Genomic DNA, 19,134 nt, shown 5'->3' with positions numbered 1-19,134 from the left:
CAAAATAACTGCCAACATTTCTATTAATTAGCAGAAAAAGGGAAGATTTAAATCAAGATATATGGTGGGTGGTTTTTGCTTTTCTATACTGTTATTTTATTAATCGTTTGTCTCTAATTTTAGTACATTTGTTTCCAAATGCTTTACCACATTGACTTCTAGAACTGTGCATATATGTGCACATTTGGCAAAAATATGAATTGCATTTTAATAAGTTGCTGATATATTACTGATAGACAAGCAAAACATTGCATAGGATTGTCTTTTGATATTTTATTTGCAATTGCATTAATTGTGTCAAGATGCTGTCCTTGGCTGCCGTTTCAAAGGAAAAGAAACACAAATTGTGTGATTGAGATTATTTTTAAAAATAGATTTTAGGCAATCCATTTATGAAAGACTTCAGGATAAAGGTAACCAACCAAGTTGGTGAAAAGTCTGTCCCACAGGAGTATGTAGACCAGCCTGTTCTACAACCAATCTTTTAAAAAGTTATTAACTATTAACCTCCATTCTGAAGGTTGTCTAAAATCTTTTTTGGAACATAAAAGTTTGTGGGAACTATTATCTTATTAGTCTCACATCTGCTTGTGGCTATGGAATCTTCTGCTGGAATACACTAACTTTCCCAGAAAAGGATGAATATACCCTGGAGACAGCATAAATAGCCATAAGGGAGATTTTCTATTTTATGCATTTTCATGTTGTGATGAGTGTGTATCATAAATATCTATTAGACTAACACAGTTCCCACAGTGGCAAACACATTGAACTTGTCCTGTCTACATCTTACAGATATGGTAATCTGGAAATAATGTGGCTACCTAGGTGAATGATGGACTTGATACAATGACAAATGAGGGAACTGATGAATATATGGAGATTATCTCTGCTCAATCATGGGAGGATATTTGCTTTGTGTGCAAAGTTTTCAGGGCCAGTCCTCACTACCTTTGAATTAAATTATCAGGCAGGAACCCCATTTTCTGCTTCTGATCCCTAAGGACATTGGAAACAGTTTTGATATAAATGGTTCAGACTTTTTACTCCACGTTTTTGAATGTTTACTAATTGTTAGCAGTGAATTCTTAGCAATGCTTAGACCAGAAAGTGATAGCTATATTTTAGATTATTTTATCACATTACCTAAATTATATGAGGACAAAAAAGTTAACAAAAAAAAGCAAGCAGAATAATCAGGGATTCTACCAATTCGCACCTATTTGGTAGAACCGGTTAACATTCCAAGTAGTTCGGAGAACTGCTTGTTAGAAGAAATTACTGGCCTAATCCTATAAGGAAGGCAGGAAGGAAACATTCTGGTGTTCCTTACAGAAACTGCCTCTCCGTTAACCCTTATTACATTCTTGGCAGGACTAGACTTCCTGTCTCTGGAACTTCTCTGGAGTTTTTTTGCCCTCCTTTGCTTTGCTTGTGTGGAGTGACCATTCAAAGTTACAATGGCACTGAAAAAAGCGACTTATGACCATTTTTCACACTTACAACTGTTGCAGCATCCCCACAGTCATGAGAGGCCAGGCGAGGAGATGTGTGCCTTGATGTGAGTGATATTGAGTTGGCCACGCCCCGCCAATAATATGACCACCAAGCCACATCCACCCAGTCACATGACCACCAAGCCACGCCCACCAATTAAGCCACGCCCACAGAACCGTTGGTTGTTAAAAATTTGCATCCCACCCCTGAGAATGAGTGAGTTGGATTTAAATATTTCTGCATCTGAATTTAGATATTCTTATATGTTTCTGTTAGGAATCTGTCCACCAATTAGTTGGGTTGGCAATATATAAACCAACAATGTATGTTTGTAGCTTTAAGACAAAGTTACTGTAATGATTTGTACTATGTTCTGATTGGTTGATTGTATTGTGAATTGCCATAAGAGGGAGCTAGAGATCATGGCTTGCTCTCTCTGACATTCTGTCTCTCTGACATTCTGTTGCTATCTAAGGTTTCTGTTGCTGTGCTTATACTTTGATATCTTTGTTGACTGTAAATGACAAAGGCAACCGGTAAGAAGACTTTGTAATTGGATATTCTTTGGACTGTTAAATGTATATGACCTGGACCGTTTATTGGACTGTGCTATTTCTTAAAGTAAACTTTAACTCAATTTAGTGTATCTGTGTGTGGCTGATTATTCATAACTACTCTCATAAACATTTCCATGTGCATATCCTTGTTACTCAAGGGTTATTATGTACATATTGTAACAGTTTCTTCTGTCATAGCCACAGGTTCCATGTATAGATTCTATGCACTGGATAGACATTCAGTGTAGGAAATCACTTCAATTTTTTTTCCTTTTAAAAGTGAGCAATATCAGTTTTTGTTTCTTAAAGCATAATCTATAGCAATCCATTCTATCATAAATCCTTGCTCCATTTCAAGCCTTAGTTGGTAAGACTGTGTAAGATGCAAGGGTATATTTTTTAAAATATCCAATTGTTAGCCTAAACATCTCCAAGATTGATACTTGCAAGATTATGTGTATAGTATTGTATTTCTAACCCTACCTGATTCCAAATATAGAGTTAAGAAATTTGAGAGACTGATTGAAATTTTTTCTCTCTCTGGCAGCTAACTTCTTTCTGCTTGATAAAAACATATTTTATTCTGTCACTTTGTGGCACTTCATTGCGCTGTTCCATATTGATTAGCTATTGTATCTTGTGGTCTTCATCTTAGTCTAGTTCACCAATTCTATTCAACAATTTTCTTGGACTTGTTTTTGAACCAATCTTCAGCGGTGCCAAAACTAGTCAATCCAAATCAGTGTTCTTTACTGAAATCAACAATGTATCTATAAAGGCAACTGTTGTCTATTTTGTTTCAACCGCTAGCCATTTCTCCTAAAATCTTCCTTTCAAACCTTTCTGATGTTTCTCCTTGATGCCGCTCAACTGGCTACTACTCCTTTAATTTCCTCTGAAAACTAGTTCTTGCGAGAGCTAAACTAACACCTATTTTCAGATTTTTATCAGCAAGCTAATACACAGCATTTGTTTAGTTCCAATGGGAAAGCCTGGATATATGACAAACCAGAAGACTGTATCATAACGATCATTTAAAACTATTAAAAATACAGAAAAGCTATATTATCATTTTACAAATTTAAATCAAAGTTTTAGCATTATAGTGCTATGCATGTCTATTTAGAAGAGTATCATAACAGTAGAACCATAAACATCCTTTGAAAGTAACACTTCACAATACAGAGGAATAGATATGAAATGATTAACTTTGAATTAATATAGCAGCTGTGTTGCTTTTCAGCTAACAGCATAGCTGTTCATAAGCTATTCCCAGCATCCTCCAGTGAAAAGTGTGTGTTTATGCACACAAAGAAACATACAAACCAGGAAAAGCTTTTTTTTTAATAAACAAGTTTTATTGGTTTTTAAAGACAAACAAACACACACACACAAAACATAAAAACATCCAACTTTCTTTCATAAATGTACAAGCAGTGTGTCGGTTGGTTTACAAAATTTTTGTGCATCCATTTCATAGTCTCAATTACAGTTACATTGCATAATAACTCATATTATCAATCAAAAATTGAATACCCTAGTATCACTATTAAACAATCATTTGACTATAATTTTGTTCATTCATACTTTGCGAGATAACTATAATTTACTTAGTTTATTTTATAACAATTCATATAATCCTCCCAAATCTATCCTAAAAACATTTTATAGATATAACAAAAAAAAGAAATACATCTTTATATATTCATTATTTTCTAAAATTCTAGATATTCTATTATTGTATTTTATTATCTAACCATTGATAGAAAAGGTCCCAAATTTTATAAAATTGTTTATTCTCTTGTTCTCTAATTTCAAATATCAATCTACTCATTTCAGCACATTTCAATATTTTCTTAATAATTTCCTCCTGCGAAGTCTTTCTGCCAAAATTGAAGCGAAAATTTTATAGTCTGCATTTAGTAAAGAAATAGGTCTATAATCCTTGATTTGCAGTGGATCAGCCTCTTCTTTTGGAATAAGTGTAATAAAGGCTTCTGACCATGTTTTAGGTATCTTCTTCTTTGACATAACTTCGTTCATGACTTCTAGCAGTGGAAGGCTCAGCGATTCTTGCAATGTTTTATAAAATTCTGCCGGAAGCCCATCTGGACCTGGTGCCTTTCCATTATTTTGCTTCTTAAGTGCTTCAGTTAATTCCATCATTGTTATATTGCTTTCTAACATTTTTTCAGTCTCTTTAGGTATCTTAGGTAGATTAGCATTCTGTAAGTACTGTTTGACTCTTTTCTCATCAATATTCTCTTGCTTATATAGTTGCCCATAAAAGTCTCAAATAATTTCCTTTTTCTCTTTATTGCTGTAGCAAACTTGACCTTGATCATCTATTAACTGCAATATTTTCCTTTTGAAGCAGTCATGCAAGTCTAGATTGTTTGAATTATAAAATGAATATAGAAAAGCATTTACTTTGTAGTATTGGCACAGTCACATTGCACTGAACTCAAGAAAATATATTCAGGATTACAAGCTAACTTATTTTTCAAAGATTGCCTTTGTTTCAGTCTCTTTCTCCCAGTCCCATTAATATGTTTTCTTTGTGTTCTAGAGGGGAAAAATTATTGACATAAATTGTATTGGCTCCACAGCACAATTTTTACCACACTTGACCATTGAGACAAGGTTGTGTGTTGCTGTCATCTCATAATTTAAAGCAGGGTGGTTTCAGGACCATGATTGGTGGAACCCCTGTTATCTTTTTTTCTTCTTACTCAGCATCACCTTCTTGTGGGAAAATCAGTCATCAATCATTCTCTTGAACATGTGGTGTGGGGCAGGACAAAGGAATCAAGCCTTTATATGTATCATTTATCATTTTTATTTGTGGCCAAAAGACCGAAATAGCCAAGTGCAAATATAATTTAAAATTGGCATTAGATAAAATATTTTAAAATGGTAAATCATATTTTATTGTACTGTGAATTTTACAAGAGTTTTCAGCAGGATATTATCTGAGATTGTGCATCTGGGAAATTTGTATAGAAAGAAGGAAAATACCACTTCCAAACTGGAACAACTAAAGACAGCTCTAGGTTGCTTCAACTGTGGGCTGGAGGTAAAATAGAAGTGATATTATGAGGGCACATCCTCCAAAAATAGTTATTAAGCAAGGTGTCTGTGTGCAATGGCAAGCAGGACATAAACTCCTAGGCAGCAGGAACTGGAAATGTGCAAGAAGAGCAATAAACTAAATAGACATACCCAAAATTGACCAGATTGATTTTTCACATAAATCTATACAGTATACTTTATACTGTATTCATATATATGCATATACGTATTCTAGTAAACTTAATGAACATCCTTCTCTTTTAAACATTGTGAAGCTTAGAGAAAAGCTCCCATTTAATCCTGATTGGTTTTGGATATACATGAGATTTAAGTCAGAATTACAACCAAGGAAGGAATTAAATCTCCATGAGATTTTAGTGAAAAATGGAAAGGGAAATAAGCCTGAAAGGAAATCTTCTTTAAAAGTCTAGTATAGGCTGTTAATAGCATCGCAGGAAATTGTGCCATTAGTCTTTAGCAATCCTGGTCAAGGAGCCAAAATGGACCTTTGAAGGCTGAAGTTTTTATACCCTGATTTAGGCCAATATAATTGTTATTGAAATGCATTCAGCTTGGCAAACATGACTTTCCCTGGAGGCGCAAGCAAATTTCTTTTCAATTAAATAAAAGCCAAGGAATTTCACTGCCAATTACAATATTCTACTATTAGAAAACCATAGCATGATGAAATACTTTTTCTCAGCAAAAATGCAGGGTTTGTTTATATTCCATGTAAACTCAACAGATTGTTTAAAGTCTTTTGAGTATCAGTATAGTGATAAACATTATAAATTATAAAGTTCATTTTGTTTGGGCAACAATTTGTAATTTTGTGAAGATTTTAAAATATAAAATCTTCACAGATAGGAAAAGAGGGAACAAGATAAGACAAAAGAAAAAAATATACAGTACAAAAATCTGAGTTTGTCTTCAAGTAGGTGCTAAGCAAATATAATTAACACACAGAAACGGTAACAAAAAATGCCATTGCAACTTCTGTTGTTGTACTATATTAGCATACTCCAAACCCTCACAACTGATTGGTCCGGACAGACAGCGACCTGATTGGTCGAAACACCGGCCGTGATTGGAGCGCTAAGAATCTACCGCGATTGGCCGCGCCGATCGCGGGAGATTCAAAGCGCTGCCATTGGCCGCCGAGCTGCGAGCCAGCCTATATGAAGGGCTGCCACGGCTTGGATTTCTCAGACTGTTCTTATTCTATATAAAGAGCTGAACTCACTAGAATGGTCTCGTGTCTCATTCGAACCGATCTACCTCAGATCTAACACTGGCGACGAAGGTGGGATCGTGAGACAAGGAGACCATCCAGCACGTGGCGAGACGGCGCGCAGCGACAGGCAGCATGGCCGGCATCAACTCACCACCCGCACCCTTCAACCCTGCTATCGAGGACTGGGAATCCTATACCGATAGGTTCCAAATGTTCCTCGAGAGGAGCAACCTCAAGGATGCCAACGGCCACAAGAAACGAGCCGTGTTTCTCACACACTGCGGGCCCGCAGTGTTTAAGATGGCCAAGGCATTGGCCAAGCCAGAGGATGTCAAAACCATGGAATGGGGCGATCTCGAGCCTTTGCTGCGAAACCACTATGCCCCCGTCGTGCCCATCCTCATCTGGCGGCACGAATTCTACAGGCGGGATCAACGCGAGGGCGAGGGGCTGGGCGATTTCATGGCGGCGCTTCGAGACTTGGGCGGCCTGTGCTTGTTCGCCGACCTAGACGAGGCCCTGCGAGACTGCGTCGTCCTGGGACTCCGAGACCCCGTTCTCCAGAGCCACATCATGGCGAAGGGCAACATCTCCCTCGCCGATGCCCTCACCGAGGCAACCGTGGCTGAAGCAGCCAGGAAATCAGCAGCTCGGATGCGACAATCGAGCATCATGCCACAACCAGAGACCGGCGAGACGGTCCCGAACCCAGAGAAGCGACCCGAGGCCGACCATCAAGACACAACCACACACCACGGCGACGGCGACTCATTCTCAGAAACAGAGGACGAGGAGGAAGAGATCCACCGCCTGCAAGCAGCGCGAGGACATCGGGAACCCCGAGGTCGTAAGTCGAGGTTCCAGTGCGCCAGCTGCGGAGGTGATCACCCCCATTCAGACTGCCGTTTCCTCGATGCCATCTGCCGGCAGTGCGAGAAACGGGGGCACATCGCCAAGGTGTGCCGAAATAAAAGACACTACAGCCCGCGGCAACGAGATGGCAGCCCCCAACGGCGAGAAAACACCCCCACCAGGCACTGAGATCGCCAGACGGAGAGCCGCTGGAGCCAAGAGGGTCGGAACAGGCGGCTAAATGAGGCAAGACAAAGGGAGGAAACACACCAGACCGTCGTTATCGGCCATTCCTCCACAAGCGACGCCAGAAAGGTATACGTAACGGTGGGGATAGAAGACCAGCCATGCGACATGGAGGTGGACTCCGGGTCCTTCCTCTCCATGGTCTCATGGTGCACCATCAAGCGCCTGGCACCCTCCATCCGCCGCCACGAATTAGAAGACCAAACACTGACTCTCAAAGACTACCAGGGAAACCGCATCCCTGTAGTCGGCAGAGGCCATTTTAAAATCACCTTCAAGAACCACACCAAAGTGCTACCCCTGACGATTGTCGACCGGGATCGGCCGAGCCTGTTGGGACTGCAGTGGTTCGCACCCCTAGGCATCGAAGTAACCGGCATCCACCGCATCGAAGAGGCGGACTGGGAAGCGGCGCTCGTGGAGGACTTCCAGGAAGTTTTCGACGACAGCCTAGGCAAGTACCGGGGGTCCCCTATCTCCTTCAATATAGACCTGAGCATCGCACCAATCCGCCTTAAACCCAGACGAGTGCCATTTGCACTCAAGCCCAAGATCGATGAGCAGCTAGATAAGCTCATCGCGCAAGGGGTACTGGAACCAATCGATCACGCCCGGTGGGAGACCCCCATAGTCACCCCCATCAAGCCAGATGGGTCCGTGAGAATCTGTGGGGACTATAAGGCCACCCTAAACCACGCGCTCCAACAAAGCGCATACCCCGTCCCAGTAGTACAGCACCTTCTGCACTCACTGGGGGGAGGCCGGATTTTCGCAAAACTCGACCTGGCACAAGCCTACCAGCAACTGCCGGTCGACGCCACAACCGCCGAAGCCCAGACCATCGTAACACACCGGGGAGCCTTCTGTTGCAACCGGCTCCAATTTGGAGTCAGCGTGGCACCCGGGGTCTTCCAAAGCCTCATGGAAAGACTCCTCCAGGGCATAGAGGGGGTGGTGCCCTATTTTGATGACGTCTTGGTGGCCGCGAAAAACGAAAAACAACTAGAAGCCAGATTGAGGGAGGTACTGAAGAAATTCAGAGACGCAGGACTCAAAGTCAAGAAAGGGAAGTGCCAGCTACCGGCTGAGAGGGTCGAATTTCTAGGGTACCTCCTAGACAAACAAGGGATCCACCCCACAGAAAAGAAACTGAGAGCCATAAGGGAAGCACCACGACCCAAAAAGAAAACGGAACTACAGGCGTTCTTGGGACTGTTAAACTTTTACAATGTCTTCCTACCTCAGAAGGCGACCGTGGCGGAACCGTTGCATGGGCTGTTAGACAAAACAGCCACCTGGACCTGGGGAGCACGGAAGGAGAGCGCCTTCAACAACACAAAGAACCTGCTAACATCTGACGCGGTACTAATCCAGTACAGCGAGACCCTGCCATTAACAGTAACGTGCGAGAGTACCTGATCAACCGGGGGACCGGCTGTGGAAGGGATCTGATGGATAAAGAGTCGTGCTCGGAAGCTCGTGGAGAGAAGCCTGATCTGGTCATGTGCTGTAGGCCCTCTGCAATGCCCTGGCGGATGGCCGATTCCATCCAAGCCCTGATGTGGGCTGGAACCTCGGAGGTAGAGGGCTCTTCCTGGCGCAGACCAGCAGCCGTGGGTGTAAAGGTGGCTTCAGGGGTCCGTCTAATCGGAGGTCCAGGGGTCGAAAGACCCTGAAGTGGACTGCGCCTAGGTAGGGAAGAAGGGTCTGGGGGGGAAGAGGTTGAGTAGTGGTAGGGGGGTGGGAGAAGGAAGGGCTGAAGGCCCCGAGCGGGACTCCCTTGATCGCCTGTCAAACTCCTTTTCCAATGCTTTATGGCGCCTTAAGGCATCACGTTGGGAGGCCTTGGAAGGTTCCTTGTCCTGTCTAGAGCCCTTAGGTTCCTTGTCCTGCCTGCGCAAGTAGTGGGACTTTGCCTTAGCCTTCAAAGAAGGACGTTTAGAGAGATTGTCATCTGCCATGTTAGATAATGAATACCAGTAAGGGCGGTTGGCTCGCCTGGAATAGGCCTGTGGATAGGGCCGGGTGAGGATTGAGCTGGCCCGCTCCCCCTTTTGGAATTTGATATGTACAGAGATAACAGACAGTAAAGTATCTATGTAATGTGATATGTACAGATATATATATACTTTGATTTCTATTTAAGCTCTTCTTTTCTTTTTTCTTTTATATACCAGTTGTATGTACAGGTTATCCGTATATATACATATAACTACAAGAAAATTTTTTGTAAAATTTTTCTATAAATTTTTTTTTACTTCTTTTTATAATATAATTTATTATTATTATTATTATTATTATTATTATTATTATTATTATTATTATTATTATTATTATTATTATTATTTTATAAACAGTAACCGTAACAGGAAGGAACTATAACTGTATCTCAGTACAGGCCGGATTAGCCAAATAAACGCCTGAGGCCTAGAGCGGAAAAAAAGGCCTCTGGCAGCAGGCCTCCAGACAACAAAAGAACCGGAGGGGGGGGCTGCAGCTTCGCCCCGATAAAGGCTGCGGGAGGCCAACAAACGATAAGAAGAGCGAGCCAGGCAGATCGCTATGGGCAGCTAAGCTTTTGACCCAAGGCCTGGGGCTCCAAATTCACCGCAGCAACAAGTTGGAAAACCAAAATGGCGCCCGACCACGATGTGGAGCCAAGATGGCGGCCGCGAGCTGAACTATGTCGGGGCGCCTTCGGGACGGTGAGGAGGGCTTGGCTGATCAGCTCAGCGCGCCTAGGACCCTTAGGGGCGATTGGCCCTCCCGGTCGGCGTTTTGGGTGGGGGGGAATCCAGCAATAGGCAAAACGCGCGCCACGAGGCAACGCGGAGGCAGCGACGTGATCTAATAAGGGGGGGGTCGCGCTAACAGCGCTGCGAACCCGCTGCTTGGCCCCTAGGGATGGGGAAAGACTTCCCTTGAGTCCAGACCCTTTGCGCAGGAGGAGGAAAGGAATATCAAACCTTAGAGAGAAGAAAAGGTTGAAATTGAATAGAATTCTTTGAATCAGCCAAGGAGCTCTTTCAATCACAGCCTGACTCTTCGAGGCTGAGCAAAAGACTGGGGAGACGCTGCGCGGTGTCACGTGAGGGGGCGGAGCATTTCCTCATCTAAAGCTCAGCCTGCAAGAAGAGGACTCAGAAGCACATCCCAGTCTCTGGATGCTCCGAGCGGCTCGAGGGAGAATTCACGAATACCTTTACGGTAGGACTTTTACAATCATCATGGATCACAAGCCACTGCTAGGGATCCTAGCAGGAAATAAGGCCACCCTGAACATTCTATCACCAAGAATGACAAGGTGGTCTGAATTCCTAGCAGCATACAATTACCAGCTGGTTCACCGACCCGGAAAGGACATCGCCCACGCAGACGCCCTGAGCCGCTCACCCCTGCCCGATCTGGAAGACGACCCGGCACCCACAACAAAGGTACTTCAAATAGAGACAATATCCAACCCACTAGTGACCGCGCCAGACATTGCCAGAGAAACAAATAAAGACAAGCGGCTGGCGCGAGTCCTAAGCTGGGTTGGAAGAGGATGGCCGGAAGGGGACAGGGACAAACTATTCAGACCCTTCAGAAACAGACAAACTGAACTGTTTACCGAGAAGGGCTGTATACTTTGGGGGGACAGAGTGGTAATCCCGGAAACATTACAAGAAAGGGTATTGGGAATGCTGCATGAGGGGCACCCAGGGATGGTTAAGATGAAAAGCCTGGCCAGAAGCTACGCATGGTGGCCAGGCATGAATAAACAGATCGAAACCTGGGTAGCCAAATGCAAACAATGCTAAGAATCCAGACCCTGTCCTCCCGCCGCCCCAATCCATGAGTGGGAAACACCAAGAGGACCGTGGTCTCGGATTCACATAGACTTCGCAGGACCAACCAAGGGGCACATGTACCTTATCACAGTAGATGCTTACTCCAACTGGCTGGAAGTAAGCACTATGAAGTCAACCACAACGGAGGCGGTAATAAAGAAACTGGGCAAACTCTTTGCCACACACGGTCTGCCAGATATAATAGTGTCAGACAACGGGCCCCAGTTCACCGCACTAGCATTTGAAAAATTTCTGGCAGGCCAGGGCATACACCATGCGTTAACCGCGCCAGCAAACCCGGCGGCGAACGGGCGGGCGGAACGTATGGTCCAATACACAAAAAAGCCATCCAGAAAATAGAAGCAACCAACATACAAGACAAAATCAATAAAATGTTCCTCATTCAACATATTACACCTAGCGCAACCACAAATAGAAGCCCGGCAGAACTAATGATGTGCAGAAAACTACGGTCAACGCTAGATAGAATGCATCCCACATACAACCCTGACAAACCCCCGGGTTCTTCCAGCAAACACAGAAAATTCAACATAGGGGACGCAGTATACGCGAAAAACCTTTCAGGGGAACCACTCTGGGTACCAGCAACAATCACGCAAATAACCGGCCCCTTGTCATACCGACTGGAAACAAGCGACAGAAAAAACTGGAAGCGGCACATCAACTAAGATCAAGAATAGCCGCCACAAACCACACACCCGAACAAGAAACTAGAAGGGGGGGGGAACGGGAAATAGAAACGAAGGGAATCCCCTAACACAAGCAGAACACCCCCCACCCAGAACAAATAAACCACAAATAAACCAACACTACTCACCAGTAAGCACAGGACCAACAGAGCACGAGACACCAGAACCTTCACCTGGATGGAGCAGCCAAGCCAGTTCAACCAGCCCGGAAAGATCCGGCGGGAACGACAGGAATGGCAGCTCAACCAGCCCGGGTAGACCGGGTGGGAGCTACCAGGAAAGGCCCAGCTCACCATTCCAGGCGGTTCCATCCCCAGGAACTGGAGCGACAGAGAAACCCTCCGAACCGGTCGAAGACCACAATAGAACTGAACCGTGCAGGTCAACTAGGCAGGTACGAAGCCCCGCCTACCTACGCGACTACGTCATGACGCACCGACAGACAAAACCAAGAGGGGAGGGGTGTACTATATTATCATACTCCAAACCCTCACAACTGATTGGTCCGGACGGACAGCGACCTGATTGGTCGAAACACCGGCCGTGATTGGAGTGCTAAGAATCTACTGCGATTGGCCGCGCCGATCGCGGGAGATTCAAAGCGCTGCCATTGGCCGCCGAGTCGCTAGCCAGCCTATATGAAGGGCTGCCGCGGCTTGGATTTCTCAGACTGTTCTTATTCTAAATAAAGATCTGAACTCACTAGAATGGTCTCGCGTCTCATTCGAACCGATCTACCTCAGATCTAACAGTTGTTATTACTTTATTGTTAAAGTATTTAGGTATGTCGTGATTTGATCTAGATATTGTCGATTAAAATTCTTTAGTATAATATGATCAAATATATAGAAGACAGTTCATCTTTTTGTAGATTTATATTTATCTGAAAAAAATGCAATGAAACTATATCAGTTCTAATGAGTTGGCTCATTAAGGCAGGGATATATATTAGCTGATATGTGGAATACTGGAATGAACATTAACTCTAGAAGGATAAGATATAAAATCGTTTCTGCTAGGGTATTACTGTGTCATCTGAATGCAAGGTGAAGGCAGGATTCCCTCTAGTGACATACAACATTTTCCAGAGTGATGTAAGAAAGCATGCTCTATGCTTAAACATAAATCAATGGAAAAATAACAATGTGAGCAGAGATATTATTAAATGGGTGGTACTCTGTTCGTCATCTGCCTGAAAGTTGTAGTATACTTATCTGTTCCAAAATCTCTAACAGTGATTTGAAATTCAGCAACATATAAAGTATTTATTAGCTAAATTCTTACCCTTTCTTTCCCTCATTGTACCTGAAATTACAACTAAGGTAACAGCTTGGGGAGGGCGCCATTGCCACTCTGGCATGTCACCCAACAGGCAGTTTGGCTGCCCCCTATTGTGTGCCACATCTGGTCACCTTTCATGCCCCCAACTCCCACCCATAATGCCAGAAGCCATGTGCCACTCTGTTCATTAGCTGCACCCTCCCATGCCACCCTATAATGGCAGAAGCTGTGTGGCATTGCTGTTTGCCTGCCACACCTACTCCATGGCCTCCCACAGCACCATAAGCTGCACATCCATCACCGTTTGCCTGCCGTACCCCCTCATGCCCCCTGTAACACCAGAAGCCACATGCCATTGCCTTCAACTCCCAGAATTCCTGAGGTAACATGAGTGGAGGAGGATTTTTGGGAGTTGAAGTCCACAAGTCTTAAAGCTGTCAAGTTGGAAGACCCCTGATCTAGAATAACCATCCTATTCACCCAATGATAAGTCAGCATCAGAGACAGAAGAAAAAAATGAAGTTTGTCTTGCAAAATTCTTACCGTGTATTAAGAGGCCTCAAAAAACCTTTCTGTCTCTTAGACTAAAAATGTAAATTGAAACAAAATATAGCAGTATTTATCTGCCTTATCACATAACTATAGCAATTCCTATAGAAAAGGATATGGTCATTTAGTAAAGGTATTTTAAGGCCAACATGTACTTTACATTGTAGGATTGAAACAACCAACTAGCCATCTCAGCAGGCCTTGTGCTGGCCCCGAGCTTTCATAGTTAGGAACAGCTTTTTCCAGTTATGGCAACAAAGACATTATTTTTCTATACATTTGTCCCTTTGTTTTTAGAGTTTCTGTGAGGAATGCTTTTCAGCTATTTTAAAATGCTGTTTCCAAAATACAGGCTGAAAGGTTAAGACTCCAATGGAAAAAAAGGTTTTTATGTGCCTTCAAAGCAAACAGACTGATTTTATTTATAGTTACAAAGGACAACCAGATGAGAAGCATCAGCACAAGGGCATCAGCAGCTAGGAATTAAATTTAACAGAACAAAACGAGCTAGCACTGTTTATCTTTAAAACTGTTATAATGAAATGTCAGTGATTGGTCCTAGCTTATGAAATATTTCAGAGATTTCAGTGAAGAGTTCATAAGAGAATAAAGCAGTTAACTATTTTACAGTTAACTGACTCCACCAGATCTCAACTGTGTATGCACCATAAAGTAATATGTGAATTATTTACTAAATACATATAACTTGTCTAAAGCTTATTTGCTGCCTTTTTATAAGTGAACAGAACTTGCTTTCTCAACTTGCTTTCCTTTAAAGAGAAACTATTCAGATTTAGTCTTTTAGAAAACTAAAAATAATGCAGTTTTAAAAGCTGCCTTCCTCTGTGAAACAGGGTTGCTCTCCACCTAATTCTCAACATACTCCGTAATGTCTCCTGGTTTGTTGGTCTTTGCACAAGCCCCTTCATTGCTTTGCCATCTCCCTGTCTTCCCTCATTTCCTGATTTAAAATGCTCCAGAAGATTCCGTCAAGTCATATTTCCTTGGGATTAACTGAAATCCTGTAAAGCCAGTCAGAAAGATGTCTGTACAGCAAAAAACAGGATGTTCATCTCACATATACAATCCTTAGTGACCTTATAACTAGGGTAAATGCAAAACTTAGTGAATGTTGGTGCATATTAGTGGAAATGCCATTAACAGTGTAAAAGCAAAAACTGAAAGCAGCTTGATTTCATAAGGCAGTTTTGGCACAATAACCATACAATATTTAAGTTTCTTAGGAGCTAAGAAACTAGATAGACTATTATGTATTATTACAACCAAGTGGCAATAGCACTTAGAATTACATACTGTCCCATAGTGCTTTACAGCATTCTCTGGGAGGTTTATAATGACAGCATATTGCCCCCAACAATCTGGGTCCTCATTTTACTAACCTCCAAAGGATGGGAGACTGAGTCAACTTTGAGCCTTGTCAGGATCAAACTCCAATACCATCAATTTAAAATGCTATTAGCATCCAAACAATAATACACCACAAAATAACACTAATGTAAGGTTGTACACTACCATGATGGTTGTTTTCAAAGTAATAGTAAGTAAGGTGTGAAAATATACTGCTACTATTCTATACCATTTTTAGAAACTCAGTCATGCTGAAAAAGCAATATTCCATGGGTCAAAGAACCAAAAATACCTCTGAGACCGATGAACATTGTCTACACAAATCACTGGAATTTGGAATACTCCTGCCTGCAAAGAAATCCAATAAAATGTAAGTTAGATTTATGCTTTTCTTTAAGTTGCTTTTTACAATTTCCTAGTGTACCATTAACATTGAATGATGGGTCCTATTGTGCAAATCTGAATTTAGGGAAGACTGAGGAGAAAACAGAAACTCTGAAATTTACAATCCCTTTACAGATGTTGGCAGGCCACCACCACTATCCTTACCTCCATACAAAGCCAGTAACAGACCGATCACAAAAACTGAAGTAAAGGAAGAGGCAGAGAATGTTACACTTTCAGCACCATGGGTATTTTCAGTGTTAAAAAAAAAATAGGCCAGCATCATCACCGAACAAATAAGCTATGTTGATGATATCAGCAAAGAACAAACAGGATAGAAAAAAGTTCTCCTGAAGGTCTTTCTCACAGCTTTGCAGTTTTGTTACATTCTTTTTTGTGTTGCATTGCCTGGTTTAGCACACTTCATTTCCTGTAACTCAGATGCCTCTTTTTTACAGGAAGAAGACATTAGTGTATTGTGTCAATGTGTACATTGCAAGTCTGAATATTTTTTGCTTAGAAAGAGAATGCACACCAGGTAACAACAGACCCTACTCATTGAAGCCCTGCTGCTGTCTGATTCTATGAAAGAGATCTAGTAGCAAGAAGTTCTCTTTTCTCTAAAGAAAACTTCTTTACTTGTTGGTGTATTTGAACCGTAAGGAATACAAATATCCATAATGTAATAAAAAAATGGTTTGGCTCCACTGAGGCCAAATCTGTATACATCTGGTGAACTGACATATGGGATCCTGCAGTTGTATCACAGCAGTCATGTAATAAGATTTGGGTGATTCAAGATCAGAGTTTCTCAATCTTGGCCACTATAAGACGTGTGAACTTCAACTCCCCAAATCCCCCAGTGAGCATATCAGGCGGAGAAATTCTGAGAGTTGAAGTGTACTCATTTTAAAGTTGCCAAGGTTAATAAACATTGTTCAAAACTCTACACTTTCTTCTCTTGAGACCACGAGTGGCCCTATATTGAAGCAGGCACAAATCCTGAAATCCTAAATTGAGACATGCTCATCTGCAAGAGAGAGCAAGAGACTTCCACCAACTTTTTCAGAACCTTTGCAAGCAATTCTTTAAAGTTTACCTCTGACTTGTCAAAGAAAATGTCAAAGAAATAAAACTTGCTTTGGACTTGATCTTTAATGTCACTACTTCCTTCCCATGTTTCTCATCTATTCTTGTCTATTGCTCGACTGTGTGTGTGTGTGTGTGTGTGAACTACTACTAGAGTCACTACATGTGAGTTGGGGGGGGCGACAATATAAATTATTAAATAAATACCATAATTTTAAACAGGGATTCAGAATTTGGACATCTACTCTCTGAAGTTGTATATTTTATGCTTATCTACCATACACAAATTCCTTAAGGACTGGATCCTTTGACGTTGGATATGGATTGCTTGGTAGAATTTTGTCATTTCTTCTTATTGGAACACTGCTGTGGGCTGGCCTCTTGCAACTCTGATGTAAGACAGAGGACTAATTGTTGGCTTTTCAACTAAATAGTAAATGAACTTGATTTATTAACCATGCTGTTTATTTCCTTCTAGGCTCTGATAGCCATAACTTTTCTCTTGTGTTGTAAGACTGATTGCATTCTTTCGTATTGTAAGGCTGATTACATGGCCCCCAGATTCAGTAATTTTGATTCTTAGTACTTTCTTGTCACTTTGGCTGAATCCTGGATTGTTCTTAGACTCTCATTTCTGTTTCAGCCCTTGATTGATTATTGTTTGGCTAGAAGAAAACCTCAGCAAGTCCTAGTAGCCTGCCAAACACAGTGGTTCCTATATGGGAAAATTTAACAAAGGGGATTTATCACTGCTTTAGAGGAAATCAGACTATGTTATTTTTGGCAGGGATACAGTTAATGATAAAATGTGTGTTGTACAGTAATGCAAACCATTTACATCCCTGGGATCTTGAACAACAATGCAAACCATATACATCTTTGCAACAGTAGGAAGCTACCCGCCCCCCAAAGAGAAAATGGCTGGACAATGCCCCACACCCCCTTTTCTGAAGTAGGAAAAAAGCTCCCCCTTAACAAGAGCTAACTTGCATCCTCCCACTAATAGGAAATTGCTTGGAGCAGCTTTCGCAATAAGCCAAAGCATCTGTGAAGAGGAAACCTTGAATCCATTCATAAAGGCAGAACATTCTTTATGAATGGAAACTTAGTAGTTGGACAGGTCCATTCATAAGCAAAAGTGTTGCCGGCTGCAGCCTATTCATAAGCAAAGCACTACCAGCTACAGCCATCACAAAGAGCCAAAATCTAGTAGATTAAATATCCAAAGATAATGCCACTCAAATTTTTATTCCCCCACCTGACCTCAAGGACAGGGCATGACCTCCTATCCACAACAGAAACCAAGCTACCACAATTAGAATATCCACCCACTTGAAGCCTATTATCCAATAACCCAGAAATCTTAATTACACAACCGCAAAATCATATAAAAGTTTGTCTACTTACCAGACCAAGGTAAGATTCCAGCTGACCTGGAATCCAACACTGTTTGTTGTTGCTAGAGTCTCTGGCTTTCAAAATCCATTTGGGATTCCATTCCCAGTAGCTTGCTTCTTGTTCTCTCATTTTGTTTGCCATGTCGATCTCATAATCTCGGCTGGAAAAGAACGAACCAGACCTTTTCCTTTCAAGAATTTGGTGATCATGGCAGGACTCCCAGTTAACCCAGTCAATGTACCAGGCCCAGGTAAGTCATCATCCAGTCGGCAACAGACCTCCTTCACCTGTCGGTGAGCTTCCCAGACCCTGCCCAGGTGGTCAAGGGTAGGAAAGGGAATCCCATTTGAGTTTTGCACTCAACAGCTGCTCAGAAAGGAGGTGAGAACCGCTAAATTTAAATCTTGTGTAAAACCCTGGGGGAGCGAGAGGACACATGTGAGTGAACAGGAGGGTTCTCCCCTCCCAGTCGCAGCTGGATCCTGCATCCTCTGTGCCATTCCTAGCCATACCTAGACCCGTTGCTATTTCCACTGGACTTGTTTGGAAAAGGACGGACTGGTTTTGGAAAGCAAGGGGGTTTGGTCAGAGCATTGGACCTTCTGCAGGGAGTGAGGACCAAGTGAGTGAAACGAAAGGGAAGAGTGACCTACCCCCTTTGCTGGGGGTCCTGTCAAAAGCCTCCTAGGTAGGAGGGGATCGGCACTTCTGCTAAAAGAAATCAGAGATTCTCCCAGACCCTTTTGGTCTGAAAACCAACAGGAAATTGTAGATGGAAGTGCCCGTACTACTGCTAGGGGAAGCAGAGATCTTCCCAGAGCCCTTTTTGGTCTGAAAACTGACAGGCACTTGTTCCCTAGGTAGGAGGAGCCATACTCTGAAAGGGAACCAGTGTCCTCCCAGATCCCTTTTGATCTAAACATTGACAGGCAGAGCGGGAAGCTTATAAAGAAGTTAGCTGCACGGGAGACCCAGCGGAGCTGATTGGAAGCATCAGAATTAGGAGACAATGGGAGGCTCCAGCTCAATGGTCGTGCTAGGATCCCACTAGAAAAATTGCTTGAAGC

The 19,134-nt window shown here is 42.6% G+C and overlaps 2 long non-coding RNA genes across 2 annotated transcripts in view; one reads left to right on the top strand and one right to left on the bottom strand.

Moving 5' to 3' along the window:
* The window catches only part of LOC148130532 (uncharacterized), a 137,662-nt gene extending 122,114 nt beyond the window's left edge, over positions 1 to 15,548 (top strand). Inside the window, exon 3 of the long non-coding RNA XR_015749862.1 lies at positions 15,435 to 15,548. This is a non-coding gene — a long non-coding RNA (uncharacterized LOC148130532). The remainder of the gene's footprint in view (positions 1 to 15,434) is intronic.
* LOC113411703 (uncharacterized) overlaps positions 1 to 19,134 on the bottom strand; it is an 86,338-nt gene that overhangs the window by 16,644 nt on the left and 50,560 nt on the right. The gene's annotated exons all lie outside the window — the stretch shown is intronic.

The sequence above is a fragment of the Notechis scutatus genome, chromosome 5 (assembly GCF_049901735.1).
Source record: "Notechis scutatus isolate UNSWTSFEM ecotype Mainland chromosome 5, rNotScu1.2, whole genome shotgun sequence".
In the NCBI taxonomy this organism is placed as follows: Eukaryota; Metazoa; Chordata; class Lepidosauria; order Squamata; family Elapidae; genus Notechis; species Notechis scutatus.
This window is presented reverse-complemented; position numbering and strand designations above follow the sequence as displayed.